General features: G+C 39.3%; 1 protein-coding gene across 1 annotated transcript in view; it reads left to right on the top strand.

The window, feature by feature from the left end:
- LOC124805552 (neuropeptides capa receptor-like) overlaps nucleotides 1-27285 on the top strand; it is a 733846-nt gene that overhangs the window by 668965 nt on the left and 37596 nt on the right. The window lies entirely within an intron of this gene.

The raw sequence follows: 27285 nt of genomic DNA, 5'->3' as shown, positions 1-27285 counted from the left end.
AGGGAAAAATGACTGCCTATATTCCTGTGTACGAGCCCTAATCTCTCTTATCTTATCTTTGTGGTCTTTCCGCGAAATGTAAGTTGACGGCAGTAAAACTGAACTGCAGTCAGCCTCAAATGCTGGTTCTCTAAATTTCCTCAGTAGCGATTTATGAAAAGAACGCCTCCTTTCCTCTAGAGACTCCCACCCGAGTTCCTGAAGCATTTCCGTAACACTCACGTGATGATCAAACCTGCCAGTAACAAATCTAGCAGCCTGCCTCTGAATTGCTTCTATGTCCTCCCTCAATCCGACCTAATAGGGATCCCAAACTCTCGAGCAGTACTCAAGAATAGGTCGTATTAGAGTTTTATAAGCGGTCTCCCTTACAGATGAACCACATCTTCCCAAAATTCTACCAATAAACCGAAGACGACTATCCGCCTACCCCACAACTGCCATTACATGCTTGTCCCACTTCATATCGCTCTGCAATGTTACGCCCAAATATTTAATCGACGTGACTGTGTCAAGCGCTACACTACTAATGGAGTATTCAAACATTACGGGATTCTTTTTCCTATTCATCTGCATTAATTTGCATTTATCTATATTTAGAGTTAGCTGCTATTCTTTACACCAATCACAAATCCTGTCCAAGTCATTTTCTATCCCCTTACAGTCACTCAACGACGACACCTTCCCGTACACCACAGCATCGTCAGCAAACAGCCGCACATTGCTATTCACCCTATCCATAAGATCATTTATGTAGATAGAAAACAACAGCGGACCTACCACACTTCCCTGGGGCACTCCAGATTATACCCTCACCTCCGATGAACACTCACCACCGAGGACAACGTACAGGGTTCTATTACTTAAGAAGTCTCCGAGCCACTCACATATTTGGGACCCAATCCCATATGCTCGTACTTTAGTTAGGAGACTGCAGTGGGGCACCGAGTCAAACGCTTTCCGGAAGTCAAGGAATATGGCATCCGTCTGATACCCTTCATCCATGGTTCGCAAGATATCACACAGACATTTCAATAGAAGGTGAGTCAAAAAGGATTTTTTGTCTTTGGAATGATACAGAAATTTATTGAGGTAACTTATAGAGTCGGTAGATGTGTCATTTTGTAGTATCAGTACCTCATTCCGCCATCAGGAGCGCAAGAGTAGTGAAAGTTAAAGTGGATGCGTATGATTTGGTTTCATGAAACGAACTCTGCTACGAATTTTCGGCTAAAATTTCGCACCAAATACGCTAAAAAATCTCCAGGCCGGCCTAATATTTAGTCTTTGCACAATAACTTTGTTGAAACTGGTAGTTCATTGCGACATATTAAAATAGCACGGTTACGTCTTACAGGTTATGGAGAGTTTTGACTACAGTCCACAAAAATTAACGCGATGTGCTTCTCGCGAGACTGACAATCCACAAAACACTGTTTCGTGAGTATTGGTTGGTTGGTAGGATTTCGGGGAGAGGCCAAACAGCGAGGTCATTGGCCCCATCGGATTATGGAAGGATAGGGTAGGAAGTCGGCGTGCCTTTTCAAGGGAACCATCCCGGCAGTTCCCTGAAGCGATTTAGAGAAATTACGGATAACCTAAACCAGGATGGGTGGAGGCGTGTTTGAACCGCCGTCCTCCCAAACGCGAGTTCTGGGTGCTGACCCCAGCGGCACCTTGCTCGCCTTGCAGCGTACTGCGCAGACGTTTGCACTTGAAACCACTCGTATTTACGGTGGCACAGCACACCAGTGAAGCAGATAAGGTTCCTAGTGGGGAATTTTATGCAGAAATGTTGCGCGAACAAAGGACGATGAGACATTCCTAAGCGCAATAACGTTTCGGAATGAGTCAACGTTGCATATCAGTGTCATGATGAAAACCCGCAGCCGCAGAATATGCAGCAGCGAAAATCCACTTGTGACCCTGGTACACGTCCGTTACAGTCCCGAAGTTAATGTGTTTTGTGCCCTTAGCAAACTGAAAATGTACTGCCCTTTTTCCTTCACGGAGAAAACTGTCACTAGTGTTTACTACCATCAAGACGGTGCACCACCTCAATTCCAAATGGAAGTTCGAAGTTTCCTCGATAATCGTTAACCAGGTCGGTGGATTGGTCTCTCTCCCCATACTTAACATCACTGGATTTCTTTCCCTGGGAGTTCATTATAGACCGTGTGTACGTTCCTCCTCTACCAAACAATTTAGCCGACCTGGAAAATCGAATCTAGGCTGCCGTTGCACAAGTTATGCCCGATTTGTTGCAACGAGGGTGAGATGAATCTGGTTATTGGTGGTATGTTTTTCCCATCACCCATCACAAATGGTTGTACATTGAACCAAAATGACAGTCGACACTTTTATGTGCAATTTCAGGTTGTTTGCTACAAAATGACGTACCTACCGATTCTGTCAATTATCTAAATAAATTTCTATATAATTCCAAAGTTGTAAAATCCTTTTTGACTCACGCTGTGTTGTTTCACCCCTAAGAATTATATCTTTTCTGTAGTTTTAGTGGGACGATAAGAAAGCTTATGATGAAACTGATGAGTCACTTTGTGTTCATCTCAGTAACTTAGTGTTCTTTCATAATTAAGCTTCCTAAACCTCCAGTCATACATATACTCTTTACTGAAATGACAAAAGGAAAGGATGAATCTATCAGTAATATAGCTCTATACACATCGGCAGTCGTTAGGAACCAAAGCACTGTAATAACTTTTTCGCTCCACGTTTGTTGATTCCGTTAACGCGTTGATACCGATGTTGTTCAGTGGCGGATTTACATATAGTCCACAAGGCACGGGCCTAGGGGCGGCACCTTAAGGGGGACGGCAGCTATTGCTCTGTACCCATTTTAACCTTTTACGTTTTAAAACAACTGCGCTTACAATCGAAAAAAAATTTTAATGTTTAAGCCTTAAGAATGAAATTCGACAATACAAGGTTGGAAATATACATAGTTTAGTTGTTGACTGAATGGAAATTTAACATTGGGTTTCTGTCTGGTAACATCTTCATGATTGTTCAAAATATTTTGAAGTAAGCTGTCTGGACGGCAAACTACAATACCATGTTAGAAACGTTATTATTCCGAGAATGTTGTGGGCTGCTACTTACCACTACCATATTTTCCCCGTGAAAATACCGAGACCCCTGAAAAGTTGAGATAAAATAATCAGCAGTTTCTTAAATACTGTAACATGTGTATGTAGAACCCAACTCTACTTAAATTTCTTGTAGAAATGATGGGGAAGTATCAAGTCAACCCTCGATTACTGTAATTAATGTGAAAGCTCTGTGGTCTTCAATATCTGAGGTTTGATTTAATACACCCGTTTAACAAAACATGTTGATACTGGGAATGTTTTACATTTTTAAACACATGTTTATACGAAAAGAATATAAGCAGAATATCTAATAACATGTGAAATACACTTCACAATAGTTTAAAAATTTTATTTATTTATTTACTTAGTTACTTTTTTTGGTGAAAGAATAAGAAGAAACCAACTTTCGTTTGTCTCATTTATTGTGCTGCATCCTGCAAGACATCAGAGTTCCCACCCTGTGCAATCGAATAGTACGTGGCATTGCAAATGTTATATTGAACTTCTTAACTAAGCTTTTTTTTCTTCGAGGAAAGATTATTTTTATTTTATGTTGGAACAAAAGGTGCATTTGCGTGTAGACATAATGGCAGTATTCACACAAATGGCAACACACGACATCAACTGCCAAAAAGACTACTTAAACTTCGTAGTCTGTCTTCTCTGCCCACAGAAACCGCTAAAATGTTATAAGAATAAGTGGGATAAGAGTCGATCCAGCACACCTCATTGCAAGAAATTGGCAAAAATTATTTGCTTTTTTAATGAGAAAGACAGTGCCAAGAATATTTAGAACATATTTGCGTTCCAGCTAAAATTCCGGCGACCCAGGAAACAGAAGCCAAAAAAGGTACCGTCCCGTTTTCTTTACGAGACGAATTCCAGCCGACAGGCGTGCTTCTACTGTTCACTGACAATAGAGAAACAGGCGACCATGAAATTAAATTATTCTGCATTGTCGTTCTTTCATAGCACAGTTACATCGAGTAATCCGAGTTGCTCAGTTCATCGCTCCGTGCTTAAAGGAAAAATCTTTGTGCTCGTGTGCCGTGTTACGTAAAAATCTGTGTGCTCATGTGCGGGTGTAGTACGACTGGAAGTGGATACAGTCTTTCTTTCTTTCCTTTTACAAATTTTTTCTTTTGTTTTGACTGTTGGTTGACAATTTTGGAAGTGCCTTAACACGAAAAACAGCGAAAAAAGCAAACGCGCAAAATTAAGTGGGGCGACATTTTGAACATTATCGAAGGAAAGACAAGAACGAGAAGCCAATGTTCTAAAACCGCTGGTAGAGTAGATAATCTTTCTTGCAAGAAATGTTGTTGGTTCGACATCCAGTTCAATTATTACGGATGATGTTTCTGGCACTGGTGCTGTTGTAAAAGAAGTAAATACAGACGATACAAAAGTTAAAAATGAAGAAAAGCAAATTGTTCCTGACTTTTAGTTTCACGAAAACCTAAGCGTCGAGTTAGACATTACAAAAAGAAATAACCTTCTCAGTGATGATCCTGCAAAATGATGTGTCGAATAAAAATGTATTTTACCCCAAGTTTTTAAATGGTGAATCAACTTTGCATGACTTTTCTAATATACTCTTGTCGCACCGGTGCTATTTCTTGTGCACTACTGTAAATTGTTTGGAGGTAAGGCCGCGATTGCTACTAATGGTATTGCAGACTGGAAAAATATTTCTTACATTTTTCTCATCATGAGAATTCACTTGAACACAAAAATTCTGAGGTATCACTGTTAACAAGCAAAAAGTCGCTTGGAACAATAGATAACCGTTTCGAGTCATATGTTGCGACATAAAAAATATACTAGTGCAGTGTGTTGAAAAGGATGTTTGCAGTAGTGAAGAAGCTAACAAGTCATGGACTTCCTCTAAGTGGACACGTTGAAAGATTCCATTCATTACATAATGGTCAATTTATAATGTCTCTTGAACCTGTAGCCGGGTTTGATTCTTTTCTCGCAGAGCACACTGAACGATACGAAAATCCAGGGCAGGTACATAAAAGTTATCTTTATTCAACAATCTGTGATGAAATAATAGAACTTCTTTCTGAACGAATAAAAAAACAATCGTAAGTGAAACACAACAGGCCAAATATTTCTCTACAATAGTAGATTATACCGTGCACATTTCACATATTGATCAATTATCTATCATCTTAAGATATGTGAATTACAATGGTGAACCTGTTGAACGATTCCTTCTGTTTTCACCAAACATGGGACACAAGTCCGAAAACTTAGCTGAGGCCGTACTAAAAGTCCTGTCTACAAATTCCATTGGTATTACTGACTGTGGAGGCTAGTCACATGACAACGCAAGCAATCTGTCAGAAACCTACACTGGTATGCAGGCGCGCATTAAAGAACGAAATCCGAAAGCGCATTATTTGCCTTGTCGTGCACATTCTCTGAATTTAATGGGCACTATTGCTGCAAGCTGTTTGGAAGCATGTTAATTTTTCAGCGTAGTGCCAAACCTTTATAATTTTTTCTCTGCTTCTACACCGCGCTTGAGTAAACATCTTTCTTTCGTGAAACCAGGAAGCAAAACGGTAAAAAATGTATCAAAAAGACGTTGGTCAGCAAGAGAGGAAGCATGTGTAAGTGTATATGAAAACTGGTAGGGCGTTATCAGTGCCCTCACACATATTGCCAATAACACGTCTGAAAAATCATTTGTGCGAAATGAGGCTTTAGCTTATTGAATCAACTCAGCAGACTAGAAACAGTATTCACTATGACAGTTTGGAAGGACATACTCCAGAGTTTTAATAGTGCAAATCTGAAATTGAAAAATGTAAATATTGATGCTAAAATAGTGCATGAATTATACGAATGACTTGTAGGATTTATTGCATCTATTCGTGGCATGTTCGACTATTATGAAAATAAATCCGTGGAGATTGTGACTGATATAGACTATGAATGCACCTGTAAAAGATCACGAAAACGCGAACTTCATGATATCGATGAGGCAGACTCTGAAGAAGATTGTCTGACTGGAAGGGAAAAATTTACAGTCGAAACATTTCTTTCAGTACTCGACAACGTGTACGCCGAATTAGTGAGGAGGAAGGAAAGCTATAGAACACTGTTGGACTCCTTCACAGTTTTCTGCAACCTTGAGAACAGTTCACCTGACGATATTGCTGAACGTGCAGCAAAACTCCAAGCGTCATATGACACAGATTTAGGGTCTTCCTTCCGAAGTGAATGTGTGCATTTCGAGGAACTTTTGAAATATTCCGAGGTTAGTGATATACCAGTCGAAATGAGTAAATTTTTACGAAAATAGAGGTTACAGTCCGTGTTTCCGAATGTTGACATTGCTCGTAGAATATTTCTATGTATGGCACTTACAAACTTTTCGGCAGAACGCTCGTTTTCTGCTCTTAAAAGACAGAAATCGTACCTACGTTCTACGTTATCTGAGGAGAGGTGGAACGTCTTGTCCAGTCTTCACATCGAAGCCAACTTCCTAAGTGATAACCGACTGAACTATGAAGATATGACCAACGAGTTTTCTGCCGTCAAAGTCAGACGCAAACTTTGCTGACTGGTGAGATTGTTTATTTATCCATATTAGTTTCAAAAATTTAAGATTATTATGTGATTTCTACTATGGCTTTGGGCACATTCTTTGGATTTAGAAACTACATATTACCCGCTTATTTTACAATTGCCGATGACAGAACTCGGAATTAAGCCTCGTGTACGTGCAGACGTGACCGAAGTCGCCCGACATTACTAAACAATACCCGAATGACCCAGGCCGCATGGCGCTGCACAGTCAAGTCATGCTGATACTGTAGTATATTACAACTGATGGGTATTCTTGGCATCTACTGAAATGTACAGTTATCGAGGAAATATATGTTATTGGAGAGTACGCTCGGATGAAAAAGTGTTAATAAATAACGTACGGTACTTCAGTTCTGGCGATAAATACGTAAAAGCTTTGGTAATACTGTTAGAAAGAACTATGGTGAGAACAGTAGCTGCAGTACAAAACTGTTCAGCCCTTACATGGATTAAAGGTATTGTGTACGCTTATTATGCAGCATCTAGCTACACAGACCCTGATGTTTCATACGTTAACTATTAAATTATAGAACAAATTTGATTTTACCACACTAGTCTGTAAAATTATGTAATAGCAAATCCAGATCTGTGTTTGTTCGTCTGTATTTAGTTAGCAGTTTGTACACCGAAATCCGTATTTCATTTTCATTTCTTACGGTTTCCTATAGATTCACGTATTAATACAGTACGTGTTTTTTCATCGGCTACACTTTCAAGTTATTAGATCGTAAAACGACAGTTTAATTTTAGTTTTCAACGCATCTCTGTAAAGGTACGTATTAATTACTAATGTACGACACGTTCGCTTCAATTTTAGATCCTAACAAAACTTTTTTCTTTTCATTTTCAAAGGTTTCATGTAAAAGAACATCTTAAAAGTAAATGTATAGCGCGTCGTTCCGAACAACGAATAGCACAGCATGGAAACACTTCACAGCGCTCCCACCCAAAACGGCAATTGTAAAATGATCGGGTAGTAGTTATAATTCAAAACATGTTTCTTTTTTTTCGGAGGGAGGTGGGGGGAGGGGACGCATATAATACGGTGTGACTAGGGTAGCAAAATTTTTAAATCCGCCTCTGACGTTGTTGTGCTGACATGGGAGCCGCCAATCAAATACTGATCATCCGAGTTTAAGAAACCTATTCTTCGAAAAAAAAAATTTTCTTTTTCACCTTACAGCATGGTATCTCCGCTCGATAGAGAAGTGAATTTCTTTTCGTTATTCGTCTTAGTTACTGTGATGCATCCGTTTAAATTAAACACCAAACGAAATTTTAAGATTTTTGAAGAGGTAAAAAGACATTGGGCAAACTTTACGTATGGTTCGTTTTCGAACATCGATTGCTACCTAGAAAATACAGCTAACATTTCGAAATTGTATTTAAAGCTGAGAGCCCGCTCTCAAGATATTGATTTTTATGTCTCTGGGAGGGTTACACGAATTTTCAGCAACGCGCTTGAATGGACACGCCGAACATTATGAAATACACGTCATCCGATTTTAAAAAATCAGTTTGATGAAAAATATGGTTCTTTCGCATCGTAGAGTATGGCATCTTCGCTCGATAAACGACTGAATTTCGTTTCGTTATTCTTGTTAGTTACTGTGCTGTAGCCAGTTAAGCAAAAAGCACTGCACCGTATTTTAAGATTTGTGGAGAGGTAAAAACAATTATGTACGTTTCGTTTAACGCCGTTGATCGCTTTATTGTAAACGTAGCTAACAATATTATGTTTAGAGTTACGTCGAGCGCAGCGCGAAATACATCACAGTTCTCAAGATACACTACTGGCCACTGAAATTGCTACACCAAGAAGAAATGCAGATGATAAACGGGTATTCGTTGGACAAATATATTATACTAGAACTGACATTTGATTACATTTTCACGCAATTTGGTTGCATAGATCCTGAGAAATCAGTAGCCAGGACAACCACCTCTGGCCGCAATTACGGCCGTGATACGCCTTGGCATTGAGTCAAACAGAGCTTGGATGGCGTGTACAGGTACAGCTACCCATTCAGCTTCAACACGATACCACAGTTCATCAAGACTAGTGACTGGCATATTGTGACGAGCCAGTTTTTGGCCACCGTTGAAACACGTATGTAACGCAGCAGCGATGGCGAGGCATTGTAGCATCTGTGACCAGAGAGTATGCGCTTGACCGCGCGAGTGTTGCGAGCGGTTCTCAGTCAGTCAGTAGCAGTCAGTCTGTCGTTGCGAGTCTGTAAGTTTAGTCGTTGCGAGTCTGTCAGTAGTAGTCGTTGCGAGTCTGTAGCTCTGTCTAGTTGAGAGCAGTACTCAGTCTGTAGTCGTCATGCAGAGCGGTCGGTCAGTAGTAGCAGCCCAGTGCGGTTGTGTGATGTAGGCGGTCGGCAACACTGGTCAAGATGAGGAATAAGGTATACTGTTAATTAATATAATCATTAGATAATGAAAAATTTTATTTATTGTAATTATTCTCCAACAAGTCTCCCAATAATAATTTTTTATTTCAAAAGCATTTTCTCAAAAATTTAATTTTTTATTGAACTCAAGATTTCGTTGCACTTCCCATTTCATTCCACTTCTTTTGAAGAAAAATTTCACTAGAATCAAAAAAAAAGGAGAAATTATTATTTGCAATGCAGTTCCTCCAAGCGGTGCGCAACAACAAGAGCAGATATGTGACATCGATTTATTCTGAGGTAAGACTTTAATTCTGATTGTTTTACACAGGGCCAAAGACCGATATTTCGGTTTAATTGTATTTTCTTGTCACTGAACGGACTTTAAATTTTGTGAAGAATTTATATTTGAGTCAGATTGCGTATTTCACATTTTTGTTGCCATTGTCAGTACATTTCATTGTGGGCAGGTTACGCTTAGAGCAGTGTCCATTAGCATTCTTAAATAATATTGCCCATACGTTTTCAAAATTATTGTGGGGAGGTTACACTTGGTTCCCATTTCTATTAAGTATTGCTTTATTTTCTTTAAAAATTACGGTGGGGAGGTTACACTTGGCGACACCCAATCCAGGATCGTATTTCGTTGAGAGTCTTTTGAGCGACAGTCAGATATCTGCTCTTGTTTGCTTAGATATAATTAGGATTTAGCGCAACGCTTTTAATAATATTGTGACTTTCTCTCTACAGGTCAACGGCAATTTGTTGCTTTGTTGTATTTGTGTGTTGCTTTTGCATTGTGCTTGTTTATTTTTCTGAAAAATTGTGACTATTGTAAAAATGCCGCGAAAGACTGTGAATAGTGTATCGCGAGGTATTTTGAATGAAATTACCGACTCAAACAGCGTGACCGATAGTAATTATGACACGCAGTGTGATGATGACAATCCTGCGTTCACTAACAATCAGTGCAATACAACCATTAATGATGACTTTCACCTTAATGATGAACAAACGAACTCAATTGTCTCGTCTGTTAACTTGACGACAATTGATGACGCAGAACGCTCTATTGTAATGAGCGCTGCAGAGCTTAACACACCCGATTTGGAAAACCCAAGTAACGAACAGACAAATTTGTCTAACGAATGTGAACAGATCACACAAAGTACGATGGATCTATTTAATTCCGAAATAGTGACCGACAGTATACATACGGCTGATAAACCTTTTTGTAAATTACAGAATGACCAAATGGTCATACAAAACGCGACAATTGTAGAAACACCATCAAACAGTACTGAGAATAGAGTAGGTAATGTCACCTTGGAGCAATTTATGGCAATATTGATAGATATCAAACAACAGAATGAGAAAACAGACAACAATTTCAAACAACTTAGGGAAGATAACAAACAACAATTTAGTGAACAGGATAAAAAATTTAATAAAATTAACGAAAAACTTGACAATAATGACAAAAAACAAGACAAACTTAGTGAACAAATTAGAGACGTTGCCGCGCAGTGCCATGACACTAAGGAACAGTTGCGCGCGGAAATTGAGGCGTGTTCACAAAAAAATAGCGAAGAAATTAAATCTGTTGCGCAAGAATTAAGAGAAATGCAAACAGTCGCAACAGAAACACTCAGAGACGAAATTAGCGGAGTCGCTAAACAATGCTCTGAAAAAGCTGCACAATTACGGGACGAGTTTAAAGCAATGACGGTAGAACTTTCGCGCACTATGGACGCAAAGATAGACACGAAATTCGAACAGCAGAACACTCAGATTAACGAGCGCTTTAATCAGCACATACAGAACAGTGATACGCGTTTCCGCAGATTTATTCAGGATCAAAACAAAGTAAAACGACAAGTCATGGAAACAATCACTGCACAAAGACAAGAGGACAAACGTAAAATATTCGCGAAAGCGAAGACGTATGTAGACAATAATATTACCACAGTGTCTGACAAAATTAATACCATAGAACAATTGAACGCGGAATTACGGGATGAAATTTCTGACCTTAAATCAAAAACAGATACACACACAGTAAATATTCAAACAGTGACAGATAGATTCGAACAGTTAGATCTAACACAGGATTGTGATGTTATCAAAGCTGATGTTAAAAAACTGAGCGAAACTACGCGTGAGTTGCAAAAACAGATTAATGCATCCGATTCTAAAACCGATGATCAGGTTAAAGTACTGACTGAAAAGTGTGATGAATTGGCCAGTCGTATTGATATTATCGAAAATGCTAATGACAATAAATCAGACGATACTGCACCGGTTTCATTTATCCAAACGCCTGAATTTCAAAATTTACAGCAGACAATTAATGAAATCGATTCATCTAACAACACGTTACGTCGGAAGTTATCAAATTTACAACAAGAAGTAACAGAGATGAAAAACATGTCAGTTAATAACATACCACAACAGACGCCACGTTGCGAACATTTGTCTAACACACGCAGCGTGTATAATGTGAATAATTTACAAAGACTACGCGAAGTAAAATCCGAAAAGCCACGCGACTTAAAATCTGAAAAGCTACGTAACTTGAAGTACGAAACGACACAGACAAACAGATTCACACACAAACCCGAACGTGATCTCAAATTCAGTGACGAGAACGTTGATAATAAGCAGTGTGCATTTGTAAGAAAATGTAAGGAATTTAATAATGGGAGAACACAGATACACGCTTTGCACTGTATACGACAATTTATCTTTGTACATTCACCGCTACTACCTGTAATGCAGAAACTAGCTTTGAACCAGATGCGACAATTTATTTTTGTATTTACAACAGCATTGCCTATAATGAAGAAACCAGAATTAACTTGGATACAACTATTTGCTTTTGAATTTATACCGCTATTGCCTGTAACGCAAAAGCTAAAATTTATTTGCAGTGCGTAATTGACCTCAGGGGATTCATTACGCTTTAATGAATATGTGCCGTAGCGAGCATAGGGCCCCGAGCTGTAGTAGTGCTGTTTCATCTTTAGTTTTCTGCACTGCTGCCTTTTCTTCTACTATCCTTTATATCTATCAAAACTGCTCTTTAACTATTGCTCTACCTAGAATTAAGAAAAATGACTAAAGAAAACCGGATATGACAAATATTTTACCGAATGTGACAATATTCAGTAGGCACTCCCGTAATGACAACTACCGCCGTAATTTTAATAACGGATAAAATCGTAATCATCAGTATGTGCAAAATTATTAGTAACAGGAACCACATTTTTGTAACAACAAACGTTTTTCACCGCAACAGCATGAAAGTCAGCCGCTTAGCATACCTAAGCAACAATGCAGTCTACAAGGTCAACCAAACTTTAATGTTTCGCCGCGTGCACGTATAGTCCCAGATCCAACAAATAGTAACGCATGGCAGCAAAAAAAAATAACTACGTACAGACAACACACCATTTCAATTCCTATCGCAATGCGCCGTATAGAAATTACTATCATGACAGACGTAAAAATAACGAGCACAATTTTCAGCGTACATTTAATAACAGTCGATCTTTTCAGCAGCAAGAACATATTATCATGAATGATCCAAACAATAGGTGTCATCCATAGCGTAACACGTCAGTAAGAAATAACAAAGCAGTTCATATAGTGGATATGCCACAATATTCTCCCGTAAATAATAACACGTACGATAAATTTTAAGCAGATAGAGCACAGATTGCATATTACAGTAACGCAAACATTACTTTTGACACGCAGAATTTTGTTCACGAGAATGTTATTTGAAACATGCTTTGTTGAATGCTCCACTTTTATCGCACCCAGATCTTACTAGAAATTTTTCCGTTGCCACCGACAGTTCCAACACCGCTTTAGGCGTACACATTTTCCAGGAAATTGAAGAAGATGGTTCAATAGTAATTAAAAACATCGCATTTGCAAGTCGCATTCTGTCACCTACTGAGCGAAATTACTCCGTTACAGAATTGGAAACATTATGTGTTGTATGGGCTTTCACGAGATTTCGGCACTTTCTTTATGGCAGACATACCACCGTTTACACAGATCACAGAGCGATACAATTTTTACTCTCGGCTAAATTTACTCACGACAGGTTAAGTAGATGGAAACTATATTTACAAGAATTTAATTTTACGATAGTTCACATTCCCGGCGCGCAAAATGTTATAGCAGACGCACTATCGCGTTCTCTCAGCAACAATCAGCAAGACGTAGCAACCCACTTCTGCAAAGCAAATTTCAGTGTCATGTACATTCAGCAAGTTGCATTTGAAAATTTTATTTCATCGTCATTACAGGACATAGCACAAGAACAAAACAAAGACAATGTGTGGAAAGAAATTAAACACCTTTGGCTAGATAAGAATAATGTTACGATTAGGAACCATTACACTGTGCGCAATGACATTCTGTTTCGCCGCTCTCATCCTGACAGCAACAATTGGTTATTATGCATTCCTGACGAACTGGTCAACAAATTAATCTGGTACACTCATTTAAGTTACGCACATTACGGAGCACGAAAATGTTTTCTTATACTGAGACAGAACTGTTATTTTACCAACATGGAGAAACGTATACGACGAGTTTTAGCGTCTTGTAAAATTTGCCAGAAAGCTAAATCAGACACCACTTCACATATTCCTCCTTTATATCCCATTATACCTGTTAAATTAAGACACATGGCCGCTGTAGATATTTTTGGTCCGATTCCCAGAACTAACAGAGGTTTTTGCTACATCTTTGTCGCTGTTGAGCTCACTTCAAAATTTGTTACTTTCACTCCGTTACGCAAAGCTACTGCTAAAACTGTTTCAAATGCATTTGTAAAACATTTTCTATTTCATGTAGGGCATGTAATGAAAGTAATTTCTGACAATGGATCTCAATTCCGTAGTAGCGTATGGACACGCATGTTACGAGCCAGAAACATTTCTCCGATCTATATATCCAAGTATCACGCTTCTTCGAACCCCTGTGAAAGATTAATGAAAGAAATTGGTAAACTGTGCCGAATATACTGCCACAAAAGACATATTGATTGGGATACACACATACTCTCATTCCAAGATGTAATTAATTCCATTCCAAATGAATCCACTATGCTATCTCCGACTGTTATACTGAAAAACGTTGAACCACCGAGCAAAATTAAAGAATTAATAGAATTTCCCAAAAGTCGTCGCCTACGACACCACGAAATAATTGACATTGCGCTGAACAACATCAAACGTGCCGCAGAGCGCCGGAGAAGACAGCAAAAACAGGTTTGTACACGCCGTGACTTTCACGTTGGACAGAAGATACTAGTACGTACACACTATTTATCCAGCAAATTGAAAGGTAAGTGCAGTAAATTTGAACTTCTATACGCAGGTCCATATCGGATTCGCAGCATCCCTCACCCCAATGTTGTACACGTCGAAACTTTGAGAACCAGAAAATCGAAAGGCAATCACCATATCTCAAACATTAAACCGTTTATTGAGTGAAACCACTGTATGATTCAACACACTATGATGTCATTTACTAATGCAATTAATTCACCTGACTAATTACTGATGATTATCGTATTTTTTCTTGGCAAGTGCCCGGCAAGGTAAGGTTAGCAGGTCGCTTTTCTTGTCGTTACACATCAGACCGTGCACATTTTCCACTTTTTGTGTATATGATTGTACTCCAGTTTTGTTTGTATGGACTATGAAATAGTTAAGATATAACACACACCAGTCGACTTTGACATTTTTTTTTTGCCTTATGACATCTCAACATCGTGACTGTTTCACATTTTTTTTTTGCTGCATTGTATTATTCTGTGTATAATTTTGTTTTTGAACACTGTCAACGTCTTTAACATATTACGTTTTCTGTCATGTTATGCTGTATGGTTAATTATGTCACCATAAACCAGTCATTATTTAGTGGGTATATGATTTAAATGCAGGACATTAATCTTTGTTCATCAGTTTCAGAAAGGAATGATGATTCTAAGAAATAAATTTAACATAAATGGGAATTTCACCTGCGGAATAAACGAAAGGAGATGCAATAACTTTATGAGGAAGAGTAAATGGATCAGGATTAACAAACATTAACAAGAATATACAATACTCATCACAGAATAGCAGTCTTAACTAATTTTTTCTTTCAGAATACAAGGTGATTGATGCAGGCTGTCAGAGAGAACTACACACCTTAGTTTTAGTGATGAAATATGCTAGAGATAAGGAATAGTTGTATAATGAGTAATGAAGTGATTTTTTGCAGATGATAATGAATACTGATGAATAATGACGAAGGAAATGATGTTATGAATAATGAAGTTTTTCTTTACAGATGATGATAATGGTGAAGTTATGATGATATGGATAATGAAGTTTTTTTTCTTTACAGATGAGGATAGTGTTGAAGTTATGTATTTATGCTACGTAGTTATTTAAGTATTTGTTGCAGTTTGTTTTGACAGCAGGTGTTACATTGCATAGTAGGATGACAGAAAGTTTTGGAAAGGACAGCTATGGAACACAATTTTATACACATTTCACTACCTGTTAATTCGAAGTTCACTACTTTTCAGCATAGTGTGCGTTTCTTCTTTCAGGTCAATAATCCGTTTTTGTATTTTTTCCAGGAGAAGTTTTTCATGACACTTACTAAACCTGTTAGTTATTATACCTGTTCTAGTACTTGCATTTTTATATTTTTTACCCATTTGTGTTTATTATTTATAAATGTGATCACATGTACTGCCTTGTTACATAATCTTGCTACAGCTGACTCATGACGAATGACGTTACCTATCCTCATTTGCAGCAATAGGTCAAAAGCAAAAAGTATTATGCCTCAGCAATTAATTATCGATCCCAACGCAATGCATTGCTACCAAAAAAATGTATTACCAGTCCCACATAATGTCACTAGTTTATGATAATTTTGAATAATACTGATCAACTCTGAATAGCATGTCACTCGAGTAATGACCTCTTAATGAGACTATATTCAAAATAATGCTTTGTCACTAGCTAATAACTGCCACTGTTTATTGTAATGCCTGTGATTACTAATGATTTGACTGTAATTAACTGATTTTTAATAATGACTTTGTAATGATCTGAATAATACTGAATGATGAACTATGTTTTATTCTATTCAATACTTGATGGCCACTGAGTGCCAATAATTAATGTCAATCAACGAAATTGTTATTAATTATGCCATTAATTAACTCTTGTTTTCAATGTTGATACTTTGTTGTTGGAAATGAATGTGACTGTTTCATAATGCTTTGTAATTAGGAAAAGACTAATGATTCTTAATAGATTGGAATGACACATAATTAATTAACTATGGTACTGTTTAATAATGCTTTGTAATTAATTAAGGCTAATAATTCTTAGTATATTGAAATGACAAATGATTAATTAACTGTAATTAGACAAATGATTAATTAACGACAGATGATTAATTAACTGTAATTATACAAATGATTAATTAACTGTAATTAGACAAATGATTAATTAATGACAAATGATTAATTAACTGTAATTAGGAGAAGGTTAATGATTCTTAATTATACTCTGTAACTGAAAAGAATGCGATTATTTCATAATATTTTGTAACCAGGAAAAGAAGGCTACTGATTCTATGTAAAACAATTAATGAACATTTTTCTGTAATACTACATACTTGGTACAGAAATGTTCAATAACTGGGCTATGAATGCCACGAACTATCAATGAAGACTGTAATTGTCAATATTATGTGACTTGATGTCCTTCACCTCATAAGCTGACTACCCTGAATTACTGCAATGTCCATTTGTCCTGTTTATCCCAGTGATCATGGAGCACTATATTTGGTTTTGCACTAATTCTACGTTGGTGTGCCTTGTAAGAGTGTGGTGTTGACACGACATGCTGTCCACCACCATGAGCGATGAAGACATTATTATGGTCCCACTGTTTGGTGTACCTAATGTACTGCCAAAATGAAAACATGGAACATTACTACGACAGTTCAGTGTCTTGGCTACACTGATAAATTCTGATGGGAAAAGAACTTCAAGTTGTGTCACTTGGTGTTGTACTACTGTGGAAAGATATGGACTTTCAGAGCAGCTGTGTGCAATCTAAAGTGCTACAACCATGATGCAATCCTTCCCTTTCCTATCCTGATTCTTGTCACATAAAGAAAAAAATTTTTTTGGTAACATCATTTATGTTCATAGGTTATACATTTTTCGATTCGCTAAACTCCAGTGTGAGTACACTTATGTCACTGGTCGACATGATGTTTGCCATTATGTTTATTTGTTGTGAAAATACTAAAGACATTTTTCAGTGCATGTGCACTTTGGACATGAATTTTTTTTTTTTTTTGCCATTATGTTTATTTGTTGTGAAAATGCTAAAGACATTTTTCAGTGCCTGTGCACTTTGTTATCTGTCAAATAATTTGTATATATTTTTCTGATTTGTTACTATGTTTAGTATTCACATTTTGTCTTTGTCTGATATATTTTGTACTTAGTGCGTGTGCACAACATTTACTTTATGTACTACATCTAATTATTCTTGCCAGTCTGTTTATTTGTTCTGCATATGCTAAAGAATTTTTTCAGTGCCTGTGCACTTTATCTGTCAAAAAGTTTGTATATACTTTTTTCTGATTTGCTACTATGTTTAATATTCACATTTTGTCCTTGTCTGATATATTTTGTACTTAGTGCGTGTGCACAACATTTAAATATTCTGTAAGTTGTAGGATTTTGTTAATTAAAGAAAAATTTTGCCGCGCTTGGCAAGTCCAAATGACTCACCATCGCTGCCAAATTTTTGCCCCCCGAGTGGAGGGTTATGAAACACGTATGTAACGCAGCAGCGATGGCGAGGCATTGTAGCATCTGTGACCAGAGAGTATGCGCTTGACCGCGCGAGTGTTGCGAGCGGTTCTCAGTCAGTCAGTAGCAGTCAGTCTGTCGTTGCGAGTCTGTAAGTTTAGTCGTTGCGAGTCTGTAAGTTTAGTCGTTGCGAGTCTGTCAGTAGTAGTCGTTGCGAGTCTGTAGCTCTGTCTAGTTGAGAGCAGTACTCAGTCTGTAGTCGTCATGCAGAGCGGTCGGTCAGTAGTAGCAGCCCAGTGCGGTTGTGTGATGTAGGCGGTCGGCAACACTGGTCAAGATGAGGAATAAGGTATACTGTTAATTAATATAATCATTAGATAATGAAAAATTTTATTTATTGTAATTATTCTCCAACAAGTCTCCCAATAATAATTTTTTATTTCAAAAGCATTTTCTCAAAAATTTAATTTTTTATTGAACTCAAGATTTCGTTGCACTTCCCATTTCATTCCACTTCTTTTGAAGAAAAATTTCACTAGAATCAAAAAAAAAGGAGAAATTATTATTTGCAATGCAGTTCCTCCAAGCGGTGCGCAACAACAAGAGCAGATATGTGACATCGATTTATTCTGAGGTAAGACTTTAATTCTGATTGTTTTACACAGGGCCAAAGACCGATATTTCGGTTTAATTGTATTTTCTTGTCACTGAACGGACTTTAAATTTTGTGAAGAATTTATATTTGAGTCAGATTGCGTATTTCACATTTTTGTTGCCATTGTCAGTACATTTCATTGTGGGCAGGTTACGCTTAGAGCAGTGTCCATTAGCATTCTTAAATAATATTGCCCATACGTTTTCAAAATTATTGTGGGGAGGTTACACTTGGTTCCCATTTCTATTAAGTATTGCTTTATTTTCTTTAAAAATTACGGTGGGGAGGTTACACCGTTGACCAGACAGTTTCAGTTGGTGAGAGATCTGGACACTGTGCTGGCCAGGGCAGCAGTCGAACATTTTCTGTATCCAGAAAGGCCCGTACAGGACCTGCAACATGCGGTCGTGCATTATCCTGCTGAAATGTAGGGTTTCGCAGGGATCGAATGAAGGGTAGAGCCACAGGTCGCAACACATCTGAAATGTAACGTCCACTGTTCAAAGTGCCGTCAATGCGAACAAGAGGTGACCGAGACGTGTAACTGATGGCACCCCATACCGTCACGTCGGGTGATACGCCAGTATGGCGATGACGAATACACGCTTCCAATGTGCGTTCACCACGATGTTTCCAAACACGGATGCGACCATCATGATGCTGTAAACAGAACCTGGATTCATCCGAAAAAACGACGTTTGGCCATTCGTGCACCCAGGTTCGTCGTTGAGTACACCATCGCCGGCGCTCCTGTCTGTGATGCAGCGTCAAGTGTAACCGCAGGCATGGTCTCCGAGCTGATAGTCCATGCTGCTGCAAACGTCGTCGAACTGTTCGTGCAGATGGTTGTTGTCTTGCAAACGTCCGCATCTGTTGACTCAGGGATCGAGACGTGGCTGCACGATCCGTTATAGCCATACGGATAAGATGCCTGTCATCTCGACTGCTAGTGATAGGAGGCCGTTGGGATCGAGCACGGCGTTCCGTATTACCCTCCTGAACCCACCGATTCCATATACCGCTAACAGTCCGTGGGTATCGACCAACGCGATAAACCACAATCGCAATAGGCTACAATCCGACCTTTAACAAAGTCGGAAACGTGATGGTACACATTTCTGCTCCTTACACGAGGCATCACAACAACGTTTCACCAGGCAACGCCGGTCAACTGCTGTTTGTGTATGAGAAATCGGTTGGAAATTTTCCTCATCTCGTCACTTTGTAGGTGTCGCCAGCGGCGCCAACCTTGAGTGAATGCTCTGAAAAGCTAATCATTTGCATATCACAGCATCTTTTTCCTCTCGGTTAAATTTCGCGTCTGTAGCACGTCATCTTCGCGGTGTAGCAGTTTGAATAGCCAGTAGTGTATTTGTTTTCGTATCTATGGAAGGGTTGCGCTTATTGCATCCAGTATTCTGTTCATGATCAACGTGAATCATGTGATCGCAAGATGTACTTCTTTTAAAAACATTAAATATCACATCAGAAATTAATATAGTGGCATTGCACACAAATATTTATTTATTCTGTGTGGGATACTCAGCTTTAATCGAGGCTTGTTTCTTGTTATCGCACAGTATGTAATCTCTAAGTAACTAAGTGGTTTATTTCAGTTTCTATTGAGACCTTTTGTGTATTTACAACTTTCAGAATGTATTATAGCTAGATAACAACAGTTTCATTAAAATTACTTTGTATTTGACGCCTATCTCTTGCCGCTACATTGTTGCCACATCAACTGCCGCCTACCTCTCGGTTACAGGCTGCATGGTAAAACACGAACTGTCACTTCACTAATGCTGGTAATGGGTAACACGGAGCAATGTTAGGGGCGGCCGCCGCCGCGAGGTGTGACGCAAATGCGATGTTCTCTGTCGGCAGCTGTTTTTGTGTGACTGAACTACGGTCGCCGACGCGTTTTGTAGACCTAAATTTAAAATCGCAGCCTAAGCTAACCACAAATCACAAGCTCGTACCGTCCAATATATCCGAGGAAATGGCTGTCACTATCTACGGCAGAACTAAAATCGTGGTCGCTTTCATTAAATTAAAGCTAACCTCTATGACCAAGCTCAGGGTAAAAAACATTCAGTTTCAGCGCTAAAAGCAAACTTTAATTTCTGTTTCATTGGTTACTTGAAACTAGCCTCACACTTGAGACACGAGTTGCTCTGTTACCAACCGACGAGCAGTCGTGATATGCATTTGGCTGCAGATTATAAAGCGACGCGGGCTGCTTCTAAGTGAAAATGATAGGAACAGAAACTATGAGCAAATAAAAACAATGCGATGATAAAAATGACACGGGAAAATATTTGAAACAAAAAATTACATTTAAAACAATTACTTTAATAAATATAATAGTTTTTGTATTAGATCTACAAATAAAAAAATCCTATGCAATCAACAAGATTCGTACCTACAATGTGTTACACGCCGAGTTTTACGATAACCATCGGGTAGTACGTTGTGTTACTGCCTTATGTTGAAGAATACAGTCACCCAGTCGCAGTGATGAACTGAGCTTCCAAAATTTCGGCTTCATGCAATGTCGTGTGAAGCTTATCTAACACAAGCCGATCTCTGTCGCTGTAATAACTGTATATGTGACTCTGAAAAGCGTCTTGTGGGAGAGTATCCAGTATTATTCGAATAGTGCTCAGTATGAAACGCGTGTATTTCGGTAGCACTGTTTTGATGTGTGTTGTTTTTGTTGTGGTTATCATGTATGATGAAAAACGAAATAAAAGGTCAGATCCAGTATTCGAGATCCAAACAGATAAAGGAAAAAAGCCCAACAACGAACTGAAAGTGACTTGATCAATTGTTGTGGCAGTATGGCAACGATTTGGGCGTGACGTTGAGCGCTCTGATTGGAGGAAACCACTTCGAATGCGTGAAGGTTCAAAATGGTTCAAATGGCTCTGAGCACTATGGGACTTATCATCTGAGGTCATCAGTCTCCTAGAACTTAGAACTACTTAAACCTAACTAACCTAAGGACATCACACACATCCATGCCCGAGGCAGGATTCGAACCTGCGACCATAGCGGTCGCGCGGTTCCAGACTGAAGCGACTAGAACCGCTCGGCCACACCGGCCGGCCGAATGCGTGAATGTTCAACTATCAAGTAATTTTAATCAGGCCATAACGTCTCCAACAACACTATTGCAATGGTATATGGAGGCATCGGACATTCTGCTTCAGTGTCTTTTATCCTGTGATGCTAAGTAAAGGTGTAATTGCCTGTCACCATCTTCATGACTTCTTTCTCTGTACAAACACATAGGAGTATTATTTTCCCCAGTCAAAAACAAAGATGAAAACAGCAACACAAATAAGATCGTGGCAGCAAACGCTCACAGGCCAAACGACGGAAAGCTGCTGAGCACTCGGAGCGAAAATGCGGCTGCTTAGCGGCTCAACCTGGCCACTAAGTGACTCTCGCGCGATCGCGTCCCGAGCACACAGACGGCTGAGCAGCTGGCTGGCTGTGTCAACACGTCAGGAGCATAAAGGTGGCGGCAACGTGGTGTGCAGATACACGTCTAGACCACCCACAGAGCGTAGAAGTAAACAGAGTGGCGTTTGGGAAGAGCAAGATGTGTCAAGCTTCCGCCACCCTCTGGGTACCCACTATTCCAGAGGTGCTGGTTGATCCACGAAACCCGAGGTGTTGGATACATAGGGAGTGAAATTTAAAGCTATCTTATTTGCCTCAAAAATAACTTATGTAGCTGAAGCAAAGCTACATCTGCCATTGTAGTTAATTTCTCAGTAAAACATTTACTTTTTGCATACGAAAATAAAAATCAATATTTTGGGATTTACGTGTGTTCTCCACTATGTAGTGTTTCTCATTCGATTTTGAGGAAACTATTTGGTTAAAAAAAATATTTTTCTCCATCTTGTAGCAACATGTCACAGCTTGATAGTGAACTTGATTGCTTTTTGTTATTGCTCATAGCTGTTGTGGTACTTCATACTTAAGTACAACACCTTGCTTACTTTGAAAAGTTTGCAGTGGGAATTTAGTCGGTGTCCTGCTTGCGTCTGGTGCGTGTTATGACAAACATAACTGCATACAGAATATAGGCAACGTAGCGAAGCTGCTTTTCACGGTTGAAACAGAGTAATACCTCTTTCAGTTCTCGAGAAAATAGATGAGAGATATAGGAGATGGTCCGGAACGAGGTTTGCACCTACGCCCCACACTTGCTGCCTGCCCGTGGGGCTGCTTCTCGTGTTTCTCTTCTTTATATGCTGTCGATACAAACCGACGCTGTAAATGAAAGAGAAACTTAGAAACTTAATGAAACGAAAAGACACTGTGAGTCAACAGCTCATGAGGCTGACTACATGTTTTTAAGGTTCCGTACCTGAATCGGTAAAAAGGGAACCGTTATACCATCACTTTGTTGCACTCCTACCTGTCTGTCTGTTCAGTTATTAAGAATCCTTTTTCTCAGGAACCGACAGACGTTGTTGTTGTTGTTGTTGTTGTTGTTGTTGTGGTCTTCAGTCCAGAGACTGGTTTGATGCAGCTCTCCATGCTACTCTATCCTGTGCAAGCTTCTTCATCTCCCAGTATCTACTGCAACCTACATCCTTCTGAATCTGCTTAGTGTATTCTTCTCTTTGTCTCCCTCTACGATTTTTACCCTCCACGCTGCCTTCCAATACTAAATTGGCGATTCCTTGATACCTCAGTACATGTCCTACCAACCGATCCCTTCTTCTAGTCAAGTTGCGCCACAAACTCCTCGTCTCCCCAATTCTGTTCAATACCTCCTCATTAGTTATGTGATCTACCCATCTAATCTTCAGCATTCTTCTGTAGCACCACATTTCGAAAGCTTCTATTCTCTTCTTGTCCAAACTATTTATTGTCCATGTTTCACTTCCATACATGGCTACATTCCATATAAATATTTTCAGAAACTACTTCCTGACACTTAAATCTATACTCGATGTTAACAAATTTCTCTTCTTCAGAAACGCTTTCCTTGCCATTGCCAATCTACATTTTATACCCTCTCTACTTCGACCATCATCAGTTATTTTGCTCCTCAAACAGCAGAACTCCTTTACTACTTTAAGTGTCTCATTTCCTAATCTAATTCCCTCAGCATCGCCCGACTTAATTCGGCTACATTTCATTATCCTCGTTTTGCTTTTGTTGATGTTCATCTTATATCCTCCTTTCAAGACACTGTCCACTCCGTTCAACTGCTCTTCCAGGTCCTTTGCTGTTTCTGATAGAATTACAATGTCATCGGCGAACCTCAGAGTCTTTGTTCCTTCTCCATAGATTTCAATACCTACTCCGAATTTTTCTTTTGTTTCCTTTACTTCTTGCTCAATATACAAATTGAATAACATCGGGGATAGGCTACAACCTTGTCTCACTCCTTTCTCAACCACTGCTTCCATTTCATGCCCCTCGACTCTTATAACTGCCACCTGGTTTCTGTACAAATTGTAAATAGCATTTCGCTCCCTGTATTTTATCCCTGCCACCTTCAGAATTTGAAAGAGAGTCTTCCAGTCAACATTGTCAAAAGCTTTCTCTATGTCTATAAAAGTTAGAAACGTAGGTTTGTCTTTCCTCAATCTGTTTTCTAAGATAATTCGTAGGGGTCAATATTGTCTCACGTGTTCCAACATTTCCACGAAATGCAAACTGATCTTGCCCGAGGTCGACTTCGACCAGTTTTTCCATTCGTCTGTAAAGAATTCGTCTTGGTATTTTGGAGCAGTGGATTATTAAACTGATAGTTCGGTAATTTTCACATCTCTCAACACCTTCTTTTTTTTTGGGATTGGAATTATTATATTCTTCTTGAAGTCTACGGAATATACGACCACTAATACAACTAGAACGTTCGTAGATGTGGTGCTGAAACTCCCCAGTCTCGTAGCAGAAATCGTTGCCACACTTTTCTCACCACAGTAGCTTGTCTGACCAGCCATAAAAAGTGGATATAAACACTGCAGTGAACACAGGCTCGTGGTACAGTGTACTTACATTCAGGGGCAAACGGAACCTCTTTCGTCATTGATACTTTTTCTATGTGGGCACGTGATGTTTAGTGTTCGTCTAGGTACACACCTAAATACCTATTGACTATATGCCTCAGAATTATTGGTCTTCCTTTAAGTAAGCATATACGAGTATTTTTGTGATGCTGTCTTGAGTCCCACCTATTAGTCATGATTCCAAGGAGTGTTCTACAATTAGTTTTCTAGAGAATCTTGACTGTTGTAATGCACAAAAAGTAACAATACATCAGCATATGCTACAACCCTTACCAATTCTTTTTTGGTTTGTACTCCATCCAGAAGTCGATCTAAATTAACATCCGAGAATTCGGTATCGCAAAATGAGTCCGTTGTGGTATTTGACAGCGTCACGAATCGAACTCTGTAGTACTCCAGTACACAATAGTATAACATTCTTGGGCGGCCCCATTTTCTCGTTAGTGTTCTAAAACTGAAGGACGCCATATGTAATCGAAGGCCTCAGTATATGTCTGTTATGCCTGTACTTCTTACATATTTTGTGATTGCAGCGCACAGTAGGTGTCTTGCCTCATTGATTGCTTTCTCCGTACATTTATTCTTCCTGAATTCATGTTGAGCGTTATTTAATTCCATCAGAATTCAGTTGCATTTTGCTCTGTTGATTAATACTTTTTTCAAAATCTTACTCAGTGCATTTATTATCTGCAGAGATCTTCATTACACGATAAACCGTAGTAATCATGTCGGGAAGTAGGCTTACACACTCCTGGAAGGCTATACAAGATTATTTTAAACAAACATGTTAAATTATGGTCTGCTGGTTGACGTGGGGTTGTCAGTTTGCAGTTCTCTACGGTAATTGAAAATTAACTATACAGCATGAAACCGAAATTCTCGGGCGAAATTTCGGACGTTGTTCAGGGACATTTTCTGATTATTTTGGTATCAACGAGTCGTGGGCCACCGTGACTCGTAACAGAGCAACAATACTGTATACTTATTATTTGTTCGATTTGTTACACCAACTATCTTTGTTTCTGTGATTCTGTGAAAATGCCTTCACAAGAGTTAACAAACCTGTAAAATGCAGTCACCCAAACATAGGACACAAAACACATTTGCCTGTGAACAGACCGAAAGATACTGTAATGTGGTTTCCGTCACTGCGTGAAAAGTCCGGTATAGCGTAGTTGTGCCGCTGTTACATTTCATTCAGAGAATCATCACACGGCGTTCGTATCGGTCACTTCTTCATCAGTCAAACAGTTTATACTGCAATGTATCTCCGTTATCATAACTAATACTGCCGGAATGGCAGATCGTAGACAGATCCTAGGAGTACAAAATGGTAGCCTGAGGGCGCGAGTAAAGACGGCATTGCTGGTTTAAACAGCAGGTACCGTGAGAGAATGGAACAAGCAGAGCATACTGTGAATATTTGCGTCGTTGTGTAGACAGATTCAGCGCAGTGCAGCCATAATGATAACGGAGGATAGAAAATTAAAAGAAGTGAAGCTACTCTTTCACGACAAAAGTGTCACTTGCGCCAAAACGCTATACATGAACAACGTGCGAAATTTCGGATATGCAGTTGTGATTCACCGTGTATAAGTAAGCTACTGTGTCCAGAAAAAGAAATAAGACACCTGTTGTAGTATCAATATTTCTTATGCGACACATGCAAGCACATCAGTATGCTATCGAATTTCCTTGTTTTCAAGCGCAGTCAGCAAACTGTTGCAACACATTCATAGGGGTGACTGGTACCCTAATAGCTTACCCTGTAGCACCCAACACGTTTAACATATGATACATCTAGCCATGTTTTAGCACGTAGTAGAGTACCCGCAGCTACAATTCACGATATAATAAGCAGCAACCGTGTGAGTACCATCGTTGTGCCGCAGAGATACGCTGTCTGAGCGTTCACGAAAGGCATGGCCACTCCTTGAGGGATCGCCATAGATATTAGCCACTTCACTTTATGATATACATTCGTGTCACAAAAGTTATGGGATAATTGCACATATCGTCTCGGACCACCTTTTGCCCTGCGTAGTTCAGAAGCTCGATTTGGCATGGACTCAACAGCTCGTTGGAAGTTCCATGCATAAATATCGAGCGATGCCGCCTCTATAATCGTCCATAATTGCGAAAGTGTGGCCGGTGCAGGACTTTGTGCACGAACTGACCTTTCGATCACGTCCCATAAATGTTCGAAGGGTTTCATGCCGGGCGATCTGGGCGGCCAAACCATTCGCTCAGACCAGAAATTTCATCAAACCAATCGCGAACAGTTGTGCCCCGGTGACATGGCCCGTTGTCATCCAGTAAAATTCCATCGTTGTTTGGATCATGAAGTCCATGAATGTTGCAAATGAACTAGCCGAATGTAACCATTTGCACTGAATGATCGATTCAGGTGGATCAGAGGATCCAGTCCATTCTATGTAAACACAGACCACACTATTATGGAACCATTACCAGCTTGCACAGTGCGTTGTTGAAAATCTGAGTCCATGGCTTCGTGTGGTCAGCGACTCAGTCGAACCCTGCCGCCAACTGAAATCCGGACTCATATGACCAGGACATGGTTTCGCAGTGACCGAGACGCAGCAGGCGGTGTAGT

Source organism: Schistocerca piceifrons, chromosome 7 (genome assembly GCF_021461385.2).
Source record: "Schistocerca piceifrons isolate TAMUIC-IGC-003096 chromosome 7, iqSchPice1.1, whole genome shotgun sequence".
In the NCBI taxonomy this organism is placed as follows: Eukaryota; Metazoa; Arthropoda; class Insecta; order Orthoptera; family Acrididae; genus Schistocerca; species Schistocerca piceifrons.
The sequence above is the reverse complement of the archived record's forward strand: the minus strand, read 5'-3'. Positions and strand labels throughout refer to the sequence as shown.